The 14,206-nt window shown below is 34.6% G+C and overlaps 1 protein-coding gene across 5 annotated transcripts in view; it reads right to left on the bottom strand.

Moving 5' to 3' along the window:
* The window catches only part of LOC135127548 (glutamate receptor ionotropic, kainate 2-like), a 193,332-nt gene extending 184,372 nt beyond the window's left edge, over window positions 1–8,960 (bottom strand). For all 5 annotated transcript variants that reach the window (XM_064053999.1, XM_064054001.1, XM_064054002.1 and 2 more), the window contains exon 1: window positions 8,890–8,960. The gene's annotated coding sequence lies outside the window, so the exon portion shown is untranslated. The remainder of the gene's footprint in view (window positions 1–8,889) is intronic.
* Between the last annotated feature and the right edge of the window lie 5,246 nt (window positions 8,961–14,206).

The raw sequence follows: 14,206 nt of genomic DNA, 5'->3' as shown, positions 1-14,206 counted from the left end.
AAAATTGATGACGTCAGCCCAAAATTTTGCCAAATGAATCCTATCTAAAATGTCCAAAATAGGATGAGACTATACTTGTGATTTATCATTCCATTCATATTTTTTAGTTTTGCTTATAGGGGGTGTCTCAAAAAAATTAATCACTGAGTCAATTTATTTTATTGATTGAATCAAGAATTGCAAAACTGAATTTTGAAATATTGCAGACGTTTTGAAGTTACTGTTTGACATGGTAGGTTTTCAATCAAAATATATCTGTTTATCAAGCCCAAAAACTTGAAGACGTCATCTCAAGATTTTGCCGAATAAATCCTATCTAAAATGTGGAAAATATCATCAGTATATTTTCGTAATTTATCACTGCATTCATATTTTTTAGATTTGCTTTTACAGTGACTCAAAAAATATATGGATCAGTCAATTTATTTTAGTGAATAACTCAAGAGTTGCAAAAATGAATACTTTGAGATCTTGCAGACGTTTTAAAGTTATTGTAAGCATGGTAAATTGTTAAGAATATTTATTTATTCCCCCCAAAAAATTGATGGAATGACTCACTCGATTTTCGCAGATAATTTTGGGAATACAATACAGTTATTTTTAGTATTACACTGCACCAATCCAAGGTGGTATATCTACGTGTTGATAGTAAATGTTGATTAGGTCATCACAAAATTGTGTGAAGAAAAGACTCAACTCGAAAATGCTGAATATGTTTCATTATACTTTTGGTGCGAAGGAAGTTCTGTCGAAACAACGTTCGATCAATTTTTTGACAATGGTTGATATAAATAAAACTCAGTAGATGCTCATACTCGAAATACGAGGTATCTACTCGAATATCAAATCAAAATATTTCTGGTTTTTCTAGATGATACTAATACTTCAGTAAGTAACAGTTGATGCTCAAGTAGCATCTCGATACAACAAAAAAGGACAACAGTGACAGTGTTCAACCATCAAGGCAAAAATCGAGTCACCAAAATATAAGTTAGTATGGGGTAGACACCTTGAGATGGGAATCTCTATGGCCAGTGTTAGAAAAAATGCACTGCACAATTTATGTATAAATAAAAGTTAATTACATGAAAAGTTTTCGATATTCCTGCTCCTAATGTGTTTTTCAAACTGAATGCACCTTTTGACGACGTTTCACATTCATGAAAGTCACCATGTTTAGTTAAAATTCACTCTTACAACGATCCTACTGGTTTTCTAAGCTACTTTACAGACAGCTCAGTTATTTGCCACGCCGATGCTCACATCTAGATTAAGTGCTCGCAAAACGCGTAGATGTTCAGTTTGTGTCCGGGGAGATACAATGTTTCCCAGTAGGTACTCAGTACATAGAGTAGATGCTCAGGTATATAAGGGTAATAAATAATGAAGTAGGTACTTCGTACTTCGAATATGAGTATCTACTCAGTTTTATTCATACCACTCAATGTCTCGCTTCAATGTTTGATTATGTTGATTATGAGCACAACGCTGATCAACTTCCATATCCGAATTACCCATGAAATAAATCATTGCGGTTTGCACCTGAGGTAGTTCGTCGCACATTTGATTGACTTCGTGGACCTATGTCAGCTTGTCGTCTTCTCGGCATTTTAATGAACTTCATAAAACGACACAGAATTATTTTCACAGTCAATCAAATCTGTAAATTTTGTCTTGAGAATTTTAAAATATTGAAAACTTCAAATTAAATCCTCGAATAACGGTAAAGTTTGAGGTTTTGTCGAAACCAACAAAGTGAATATAGGTAAATAGAATGGCAGATCAAAATTAATAAGAAACTTTCGCAATGTGTAATTAAATTCACTTTAACCAAGACTTTTCTTAAAATAAACGACGTTTTTTTTTACGAAAAACAAACAACGATTTGAAATGCAATATACTTTTCACAATTGCACGGAAGAATTAGTTTTGTATGACACGTCAGTTAGACGACAGTCCGTCAGAAACGCCAACTATTGAAATTAATTCGAAGTGGCGATTCCCATACAAAATTTTTAGAATTTTTTTATTTTTTAACTGTTCTTTTAAGTTTTCCTTATTTTTTTAATTTATAAACCATCTCCGTAATATAAAAAATTCTTCAAATCGGTCAAGCCGTTTTTGAGTCTTAGCGAGACTAACAGGAACAGCAATTGTTTTTTATTATATAGACGATTAAAAAATGGGGGTTGGTGGTAGAAAGGTGAAAATTTAGGGTTATGTGTATTTTTTGATGCCAATTCTTAAAAAAATAAAAATAAAAAATTTTGTCCAAAAAATAGACAAAAATTTTTTAGGGTGGGCCACCCTTATCACTCAGGGGTTTAAAAAATAGTTTACAACCTATTGTCAGACCTACCGAATAGACACAAAAAATTTCATACAAATCGGTTTACCCATTTCGGAGAAGTTCGGTTACAAACACTGTGACGCGAGAATTTTATACATAATGCATTATTATTTTAGAACAAATTTAGGTTATACTGAATCGACCTTAAAAGATAAGCATATGCTGTCGCGGACTTTTCTTTAGAACTTTTAGAGGGGAACAATTTCGTCATACATGATTTTTACGTAACTTTAACCGTTTAAGCAGCGTAAGCAACGGAAGCTGTCAAAGGAGGAATAATTTTCCCGTTTTTCCGAATTTTTCATTGCTACTTCGCTCCTAATGATCGTAGCGTGATTTTATATAGCCTATATGTAGATATGATACATGAACTATCCAACACAAAAAGATTTTTTGAATTTGAACCAGTAGTTTCTGAGATTAGCGTGTTCAAATAAACAACAGCTTCAGCTTTATTATATAAGTATAGATAAATAAATAAATCCGATTTGTTTTGCTCTCCACCCTCATCCCCGTTTTTCTTAAAAAAAAATATTATCCTGCAAAAAGTGGTAGTTTCCTGAAGCCACAAACGTAAAGCGCTATTACATAACCGTTATCGTGAAATACTCTTGTCAAAATTACGCATGCAAATGTACACATAACACTGCTGCCCGCTCAATTTAGATTATTAGGGTTGTATTTAACCACCCCAAAATTGCAACTGTAATTAAGGTCAACGATTTACCGCCGGGTCACTACAACCGGTAAACCAACATTGCTTCCACTATTGGATACGCCGTAACTACACAACGCAACATCCCGTCGAAAATCGAAAAAAAAAATAATTTTTGATTCTAGTCTTGTTCGATTGTACTTTCACCCGTTTTTTGATTTCTACCAGTCGTCGCTTTCCCCCCTAGATAAATATTTGTACGCAAATCCCGTATCTTATTATTCGAACGCAAACTCCGCAACTTGATTCCTCCGAGCACAGCAGGCAATAAATCTTATTATCAACTTCTCAACTTAGCAACAACATATCGACAATATTTACCGAGATATCTAAACGACACCGAAACTTTCGCAACGACAACAACCTCCACCCTCCGCCGCTCTTCGGCGCCTCTCCATCTACATAATAACGAAAAGCGCGCAGTCCGCACCTGCCGGAAAACAAAGCCGTATTTTCTCGGCGCGAATTTTTCAACCCGCAGCAGGTGCTAAACAAATCCCGCGTTTTTTAGCATTCAATCCGTAAGCGACAATAGGCTTTCGTTTTAATACAGATAAATTGCATCGAGGAACACACTTCATTTCGGAGCTGTAACCACAATAGCGCCGTAAAACCACTTTACAGCGCTTTAGAGGAGAGTAGTCGAGTAATTATGTCGGAGGCAGTGTTACAATCTGTTTTTGTAACAATGTACGCGAGTTTTAAGCTGCTGAGGAAAAAGTCATGCGTTAGGGTTCGAAATAATGCGCTAATTGGGGGAGGGAAAAAACGCAGCGAAAACGGGGCATTTATTAGTGCCGGTTCGGTGTTTCCTACAATATTTTCGCGAGCGTTTGGAAACGAACTAATATACGTCTTCTTTAGTTTTTGGCTGCAGTTTTGCGCTCTGTTTTATGGTTACGGCGGTTTTATTGGAGCTCGGAAGATGTGTACTCAAGAAGTTGTAAAACATGCAAGTATGCGTTAAGAATCCAGAAAATGGACCCGAACTTGCACAAACATGATGTTTTTGGATGAAAGTGAGTTACGGATTTTTTTTTCACGTTTTTCACTGCATCTGTGTTTTTTTTTTTTCATCAAGAAAACATGAAGCGCCACTCAAACGCTTGCCATGATAGCCCACGTCTGCGGATTTAAAGCCCCCAGTAAAATCCAGCTAATGGTTCTAAACCGCTGCATTAATACCTATCATAACAACGTTACCGACGTTTCATTACCTCCAGCTTGCAAAATTTGCAAACTCGTAAATCGATCGACAACTAAAATTCGTCCGACTTACTAGATATCCGCAACGATCTGCCCCCGACCCGAAAATACATCCCTTGCCAGAGTAATGAATAATAAATGAACATTTTTATCTGGCCGGCAATAAATCATGCGATTCGTTTTATCGGGAGCAAGTAAACAATAAACGATTTGTATAAATTCCTCCTCAAAGAATATCGTTCCGGTCAGTGGGTTGACGTTTGCCGGCGGCGGCGACCTTTTGCAGTGTACGCGGTATTCATTCCGTGCCAAAATTAATCAGCACCGGCGTTTTATTCAAATATTGAACGCGGGGGAGTGTGCAGTGTTTAATCAAAGTGGAGCATAATTCGGGCTCAAAACTCTGGCAATTTCCTGTTGTGGTATTGTTTGTTTGTAATATGGCGCTAATTGTTAAAATGAATTAGGGGCTGTGGGACGGCGAACGGGGGTGTATGTATGCATGGACGAAGCGACTCAATAGTAATAGTAATAATAAACGTGATATTTTAGAACGGTTTTACATTTCTGAATGCCACATTAACTAAAAACAATTATGTACATAGTTATAATTGTTTTTTTTTACAATACCACATCTTCATTTTTCTCTGCACACACACACAAGTCGAAGATAAACCATGATTAGTAATTGTGAGAAAATTTCAGACAAGATAGATTTATTTTAAGTAAATCAAATCAATTTTAAATTTAGTGTAAAAATGGTGGATGCGCCGGGATAACAATTAATTAAAAAACATTTTCAAGGTTGTTAAGAAACTTCTGCATAAAATAACATATTTTAGAGTTAGCTATTCGTTAAAGAATCTTGCAATCTAGAGAAAATTCCAGAACCCAAAATACTTGTCCCAAGATTCGAAATCTGGTTTTAAATTGATTCATTTGACCACTTCATTTTTTGTGCACACGCTAGTTTTTCTCTGATCTTGAGAAAATTTATGATAAAAAGGAATCTTTATAAAATAAAATTATTTAGAAAAAACTAGACATTGAAAAGAATGTCTTATTTGTTGAAAAATCTCAAATTCGTCCAAAGAATACAAATATGTTCAATTCCTGAGAAAAAAAAATGGAGAAAAATTAATAATAAAAAAATGGCTGTTCAAGTTCTAATCTGGACACAAAACATAGAATATTTAAATTCCAAATACAAAAAATTCTACTGTTAATTATTTTTTAAATTGGATCACCTACAAAAAAATTGTTTCGACAGAACTTCCTCGCATCTCCACAATTTACAATATGAAATATAACAATTTTTTAGAATTTCAATATTCACAACAAATAACATCATTACAATGAGGTTTTTTTTTCTCTGGACATAGGATAATTAATGTATGTTGGGTTGCATATTCATCCTCCAATGGATTGATTTGGACTTTTAAAAACTGAACATAAGATCACATAAGATTCGTAATAATTGAGGAGTAGGCCATGTCAACGATGACATTTACAGTAAAATTTTTGACGAAATTGTCTAAAAAAGCTCAATAACGTAAATTTTCTGTTCTTTAAAAAACTTATACTTATTACAATACCTTAACATGAAGACAGTATTGCCAAATGTCAATGGCCATATCTTTGACATATCCTAAATCTCGATTAGATTTTATGTTCAGTTTTTAAAAGTAAAAGTCAATCCATTACAAGCAGGTATGCAACCAACTTAACATTAATTATCCTATGTTTACGGTATATAAAACCTTTAAAATGGTAATTTTTGGTTGGGAAACATCGTTTTTACAATTAAGCTCCGCCCCTCGGTCTGACAACGAATGAAAAATTCATCACAACTGTGATTAGGGCGGGTGGGTGGGGCTTATATTCTTTGATTTTTTTTCCTTAATATACAGTTTCCTTTCAACAACATCTTATTTAAAAACAACTTTCGCACAGTAATTTCTTGCTATTTAAATAAGAATAATTTTTGCAATCTCATCCTGACGTACGATGACGTCACTTTCACGTGAGCTACCTGAGCAAAGGTCACATTTTTCGGTCCTCTGTGTTTAGTTTTGATTTCGGTTTGATGGCGGCAAGATCGTAGCGTCCTTTTCGCGAATTTCTAATTTATTATTAATAAATATTAACGAAAATGTGCTGTGTTAGTGCTGCGAATACGAATGAAAATACATATTTTTCCGAAAAGTTTTAATTTATCCTGTTCCGTGTTTCGTTTACTAGATAATGTTTAAATTTTGCGTAAATTTGCGAAACGATTGAAGTTGATCGATCAAAGCTATAAATTTTCACGATACAATTAAATAAAGTTTAGACATAATTAATATTATTTATAATGTCCAAATATGGTAAGTATGAATATATGGTAATTAAACCGGAAACCATTTTACTAAAAATACGATGGTATTAAATAAATTTGTTTAAATATTGTTAAATTATCCATAAAAATGTCTAATTTCCCGGCCAAAATATGAAAAATAATTTTTGCAATGTCATTGTGACGTACGATGACGTCGCTGTCACGTGAGCTACCTGTCCAAAGGTCACGCTTTTCGATCCTTTGTGTTCAGTTTTAATTTGTGTTTGATGGCAGCAAGATCGTCGCATCCTGTTGGCGTAAAAGTAGAGGGTTTTCGCGAATTTCTAATTTATTATTAATAAATATTAGGGAAAATATGTCGTGTTAGTGCTGTGAACACGAATGAAAGTGGATATTTTTCCAAAGAGGACCGAAAACGATTTCAGTTTTAATTTATCGGATTCCGTGATTAGTTTACTCGACAATGTTTAAATTTTTGAAAAATTTTCGCTTTTCCGCCTTCTTATTTGTTTCTGTCGTGTAAAAGTTACAATTTATTGCCAATCTTTTTAATTTATTGCTAGTGATATATGAATAAAATGCACTCGTGTTGTAACTTTTCGTTAATTTTTAAATTCATAAGTGGTAGTTGGAAGAACACAGAATCGTTTTAGAACGTTTCTGAAAGAAAATGAAGTGAAAATCATTGGTCCCCTTTTAATTTAATTAGTGAAATCAAATCATACAAACGCTGCTTATAAATTACCATCACATAATTAAACAATATTTAAACATAGTTAAAATCATTCATAATGTTTAAATATGATAAACATTAATATATCATAACTAAACCGAAACGCGTTTTCCTACAAGCCCGAAATTATTAAAAACAAATAATTTTGTTTAAACATTATTAAATTAACCCCGAAAATGTGCAATTTCCCGGTGTCAAAATATGAAAAATAATTTTTGCAATTTCACTGTGTCATACAATGACGTCACTGTCACGTGAGCTACCTATCCAAAGGTCACGCTTTTCGGTCCTTTGTGATCAATTTAGATTCCGATCTGGTGGCAGCAACATGGGAGCTCCGGTTTGGCTTAAAATTAGGGTTCTTTTCGCGAATTTGTAATTTATTATTAATAAATATCAATGAAAATGTGTTGTGTTAGTGCTGTGAATACAAAAGAAAATGGATATTTTTCCGAAAAGGACCGCAAACGGGGCCATTCTCCCTACAGAAATGAAACTAGATTTTATTGTGAACCGTTTCGAAAACTCCTTGTCGGGATCTTGGGGGTTATTTTACCTTTTAATTTTTGCAAGAGAGTTGTGTATACTGAACTTTGTACAAATTTTAGTGAGACGTTAACATGAATTCAGATAATATAGAACACTGATTAAAATAAAATAAAAAAACATTATTTATAAAAAAAGTTATCTCAGAACTTCGTCCGAGTCGTTTCGCCAACTCTAGTCGCAAACTCGCCAACTCTCGCCACATTTTCGCCCCTTTTTAAAATTATCATACAGTAATTCACTTTTTGCTGAGTACTTTTGTCTCCTAAAAATGCCAATTTCCCATCGACAGTTTTCTCGTCGGAACTTTTATAATAAAAGTCTGGCAGAAGTCGCACAGTGCCGGTGATCGATTTTAACTACACTTCCAAACAATGTTGGAATTTATTAGGATTTTTCCCCGTATTATGTAAATTGAGTTGAAAACATATTTGCAGACGTTTTATTAGTGGAGATTTCACTTGGGCATTTGTATGTGAATGGAAAAGCGCATAAAAGTCCCTTTGTGTCCTGAGAGGAGGAATTCCGCCCGAATGTTCGTTCCGCCGAAGATTATGATTGAATAATTTTTCGCATCACATTTGATAGCCCTTTATCGGGTGTCTTTTACATTCCGGAGTCGATGTATCGATCAGGTCGATGAGGGTGAGAACGTGATGGCCATGCGGTATTGTGATTATGGGGTTACGTAATGAAGGCCAAGGAGGGGTCGAAAAAAATTACACGACAAATAAATTAAAACAAAAAGTCATCAATTAAAAATGAATAAAATAACAGAAAAAATAAGACGAGGTCAACGATTTTTCCGAGGAGACGACCCCAAAGTGGTTTAATTTCCGCTAAAGCAAGCTTTTACGACGCTTTTACAGTCTTTCTGTACATTTTCATTGTACTTTTTATTTCCTTTTAAGCACAGTTTTTACGAAAATTAAACCGACATAAAAAATTCTGCTACACTACCAAAAAAAAATGTTGCGTTTTAATATGTATTCAGATTTTACCTTTATTCTGTAGTCGTCGTCCTCGCCTCGCTCCGTCCGCCGTCGGCCCGATGCGTCGCGACGCCCCGCCGAAAAGTTACTGGCGCGTTTTCGCGACAAACACGGCGTCGCGACGCGCATCGAATGCACCCCACAGTGCGTCGGCGTCGGGCCACGTGCGTCGGATTGAGGTTAAGGAAACAAACAAACCCCCTCGAAGCCGGGAGACGGGAGCGGGCCGGAACTTCCTCCAGATACGATCTGATACAAAAAGGAGGAGACGGAACAATTTCACCTAGAAAGCTGGAGAAAATCGCGTTTTTATCTGATAATAAAACAAACGTTCGGAGGAAATTAATAGCGACGAGCCGCCGCCGGCGGTGGGGCTGGATTGTGGCCCGGGGGCGGGAACCGATTTGTGTAGGGAAATTCGGGAATGGCGTTTTTTGAGGGGCGAAACTGTTGAGTCTTTCGTTTAAAAAATTGCGGGAAGGTTTTAACCTGCCTGAAGTATTAAAAAAAAAATGTCAAACGAGTCTATAGCGCGTTAACAAATAAATTAGTAATAAGCAGGATCTCGAGCACCCGGCACGCAGGAGCTGTGTTTATTAAAACTCGGTAGTTTTGTATACACAGCAGGATGAAATATTTCCAGTCAAAATCAACAAAAAATTAACATCTAAAACAAGAGACAAATTCGGAATTAAATTCCTTTGAGCAAGCATTCGTTTGACAAAAAAATTTTTCATCTAAATACTGATAATAACAACGCTGTGTAACAATAATAATTATTTTATGAAATAAATGCCAAAAGCTATAACAGTAAAACCGATGGAAATATTTGAACTGACGTAAATCGATTATTGAAAATTAATAAATTCAAAATTCTGCGGACCGTGAATAGAGTTATTAATTAAATTTGTTATTGTTAACAACTTGTTTCGGGGTTGCTTTGTATCCCCATAACCCTAAATTATTAATTTTAATTAATATTACATAAATTTTGAATAATTGGGGGTAGTTTCTATTGGTCTGCTTGAATATGTTATTCACTATTTTTGTAATTGTTTTTAGCGTAGAAATAACATGATGTGCAACTGTTATTGACAGGCTTTTTGCAGAAATCAGAATCCATGAAAAAATTATTTAATTTGATTTACAATAATTTTTGTGTTTTTTTTTTTAATAATTTGAAGCTGAAAATAGTAATTTCACTTTAGTTTATTTCAAAAATTTATGAATTTTGATTTTCATTGAATATTTTTTGGTAGGTTCGGTTAAATCTAAGTGAAATAATCATAGTTATATAAAACAAAAAATTTTTCGAAAAAAAAAAACACCAAGAGTTGTCTTATATTCTTAAAAAAAAAAAACAGAAACACTAGGACTATCAAGATTTTTTCAAATTCTTCGGAAACTACCATCCAACCATTAGGAGCCCCCTTGATTCTTTCCAATCCTTGGAAAAACATCGGGAACCCCCGAGATTTTCTCAAATTTTCCACAAACCGAACATCAGGAGCCTTCGTGTTTCATACAAACCTTTGAAAAAACACCAAGGTCCTTTAGATTCTTCCAAATTATATAAAATTCTTTTAAAAAGAAAAGACTAGGGACCCCAGAGATTTTTTCAAAATTTTCTGCAAACCATGTATTAGGAGCTCCCATGAATCTTTCAAATCCCGAAAAAGCACCAGAGTCTTCTAGATTCTTTTCTATTCTACAAAAAATACTAGCGATCCCAGAGATTTTAGAAAAAAAAAACCACCAGGGGCCCTTCAGATTCTTTTTTATTCTTCCAAAAATAAAACAAGAAAAGCCCCCAATTTTTTTTAATTCTTCCCCAAACCAAACGTAAGAAGCCCTTATGTTTCTTTCAAATCCATGAAAAAACATCAGGATCTTCTAGATTATTTTCTATTATACAAAACACTAGGGATCCCAGAGTCTATAAAATTTTTGAAAAAAAAAAACACCACATACTCTTGAGGTTCTTTCTAAGTTTCCAAAAATAAAACACTAGGGGCTCCGAGATATTCTTACATTTTTTTCGCAAACCAAACTTTGGAACCTTGGAGATTTGGAAAATTTTTGGAGAAAAAACAGCAGGGGCCCCAGGATCCTTTCAAAATTTTCCAAAAAGAAAACACTAGGGACCACTTAGATTTTTTTAAATTCTTCTGTAAATCAAATAGAAGCCCTCATGATCTTTTCAAACTCTTGAAAAAACACCAGGGTCCCCTAGATTTTTTCAAATTGTATAAACAAGAACACTAGGTATCCCAAAGATTCAATGAATTTTTCGAAAAAAAAAAACACCAGCAGTGCCAGAGATTCCTTCAATTTCTTCGAAAAAGAGAACACTAGGGATCCCAGAGATTCTATAAATTTTTCGAAAGAAAAAACCAAAGTTCCTTGAGATTCTTTCAAATTTTTCCAAAAATAAAACACGAGAAGCGTCCAAGTTTTTCTAAATTTTTCCAAAAACCAAATATTAGATAATTCTTTTAAACTAAAGATCTTTTTAAACCGTGCAAAGAAACACTACGGATTCCAGAGATTTTATAAATTAAAAAAAACACCAGGGGCCCTTGAGAATCTTTCCAAATCTTAAAAAAATAAAACACTAGGGTGCCCGAGATTTTTTTTCAAATTCTTACACAAACACAATTGTTAAAAAAAAGCACTATGGATCCCAGAAATTCTATAACTTCTCGAAAATTCGAAAACACTAGGCGCCCCCGACATTTTTTCAAATTTTTCTACAAACCCAATAAAACACGAGAGGTTTCCAAGATTTTTTCAAATTGTTCAAAAAACACATGTTAGAAGTCCTTTTGATCCGTGAAAAAACACCAAGGTCCCTTAGATTCTATATATTTTTCGAAAAAACACTAGCGGCTCCCGAGATTCTTTCAGTTTCTTCCCAAAAAAGAAAATATTAGGGCCACCGAGTTTTGGTCAAATTTTTCCAAAAAAAAAATATTAGGAACCCGTGATATTTTTCAAATTTCTTTACAAACTAAACCTTAGCCCCCGTGAATCTTTCAAATCATTCAAAAACAAAAAACACTGTACCCTCTAGATTTTTTCAAATTGCCAGAAAAATCAATTTAAGCCTTTGATAACGCCCTTTATTAACAGCAAAATTAGTTTTTTAATTAGAAGTCATTAACAACCGTCCCATCCTGTCAAGTTTGTTTAAGTATCCTCTGATCGACTCTGTCCAGAGGAAATTAAACGCATCGCGCGATCATCTGAACCAATTGGTTGCCCTTTTTTAACCCTAATTTATCCCGACACAGCCCTCAATTACAATAAAGTCCCGTGACTTCTTCCCGCGAAACCAATCGTGTTTACGCCGAAATAATGTTATTTTGATACGCGCCCGCGGCGACTTGAACATATTTACTTTCCTCCCCTTTTTGTATATATTATAAATTTAAATCTCGATCCGCCGACCCCTAATTGAATTTAGAGTGCCCCGCTTATGTCCACGTCCCCGGAAACAAACGGCCTCGCTCCGGACCGAAATATATAGCTGCCGCGCACTCTAATTGCAACAAAATAAATAAAGTAGCCGCAATCTACTCACTGCGCCGATAAATCAAAACGAACAAGAAATAAATACATCAGCAATGATTTACACGCGCCGAAAAAATCCGAAAATCCACCCAAATTAAAAGAAAAGCTTTACGACATGCAGTAAAGTCGAGATCTTCAGCTTGCAGACTCTTCGACGTCGGGGTCGCGTTATTTCGCTGATGTTTTGTCGCGCCATCGGTTCCGATTTCGGCCGTTTGCGGCGCTGGGGACGGCGGGTTTAGACCGGGTTTTATTTTATAGCGATTAGCAGTGGCGGCGCGGGGGGCGACGACTAGTTGGCGGGTTGTTGAGGGCGTTGTGGGGTTTTGATGCGGGATTTCGGTGGATCTTGTCGGAAAGCAAAAACGTGAAGTCGTTGTAATTTAAACGTTTTATTTGTGGTTGGTTTTTAGGAGTTGAAGTTTGTTTAATTTCAGTGGTGGATATTTGGTGATTGTGGGAATTAGTGACAAACTCAGATGTCTTTATGAAATTTCAGTAAAAACAGAATGCTTTTCGAGATGTTGTCCTGATGTACAGCGGATTAACTAACAAAGACACATGAATTTTTAATTATTGATCACTTTATTCGTTGTTTTTTTTCTCAAATTTCTTCAACATATCCGCCAACACGGGGCCTCCAAGTTTCTTTCAAATCCACCCAAGAGCAAAATATCATAGACCCTTAAGATTCCTTCAAATTCTTCGACAGATAAAACATTAGGGTGCTTCAAATTCGTTCAAATTTTTCCAAAAACAAAATACCAAGGTCCCCAAACTATATCAAATTATTTCAAGAAAAAAACACCAAAGGCCCGTGAAATTCTTTCAAATTATTTCAAAAATTAAAGATGGAGAACCCCCGAGTTTCTTTCAAATTGTTCCTTAAAAAAAACATCGTGTACTCTCGAGATCAAACATAAAACACAAGAGAACCACCGAGATATTTTCAAATTCTTGCTAAAAGAAAACAGTGGAAATTCCCGAATTTTTTTCAAATTTTTAAAAAAATAAAACACCAATGCCCTCTGAGATTCTTTCAAATTACTTCAAATTAAAACACCAAGGGCTACCGAGTTCAAATTATTCCGAAAACAAAGACATCACGGAATTTCAAAATAAAATATGCGAGTATTTCAAATTCTTCCAAAAAAAGACCATGGATTCCCAAATTTTTTTTAATTTGGTCACATAGGGACCGAGATTCTTTCAAATTCTTCAAACATAAAACATCAGGGCTCTCCGAGATTCTTTCAAATTATTCGGAAAATAAAACAAGAGCTGACGAGATTCTATCAAATTTTTTCAAAAACAAAACACCAGGAACTCGCGAGGTTTTCTCAAATTATTTCAAAAAAGAAAATATCAAAAGTTTCAGAAATTGTTTAAAATTATTTTAAAAACAAAACACCACAGCCCCCTGAGATTCTTTCAAATTATTTAAAAAATAAAACACCAAAAATTTCCGAGTTTCTTTCAAATTGTTCCAAAAACAAAGACACCTTGGATTCTAGAGATTTTTTTCAATTCTTCGTAAAAAAAAACAGGAGGTTCGCCAGGTTATTCCAAATTCTTTCAAAAACAAAACACCGGGGGTTTCAAATTATTTCAAAACAAAAAATAAGTTAAGACCCTTCGACAATATTTCAAATTATTTTGAAAACAAAGGTGTCAAAAAAACCATGGATTTTCAAAATTCTTCCAGTTTCTTCACATACAAAACACTAGGGATTTCTGAGATTCTTTCAATTTC

This window comes from Zophobas morio, unplaced genomic scaffold (genome assembly GCF_036711695.1).
Source record: "Zophobas morio isolate AGI-343-1 ecotype UQ-CSIRO unplaced genomic scaffold, CSIRO_AGI_Zmor_V1 ptg000012l, whole genome shotgun sequence".
NCBI lineage: Eukaryota > Metazoa > Arthropoda > Insecta > Coleoptera > Tenebrionidae > Zophobas > Zophobas morio.
This window is presented reverse-complemented; position numbering and strand designations above follow the sequence as displayed.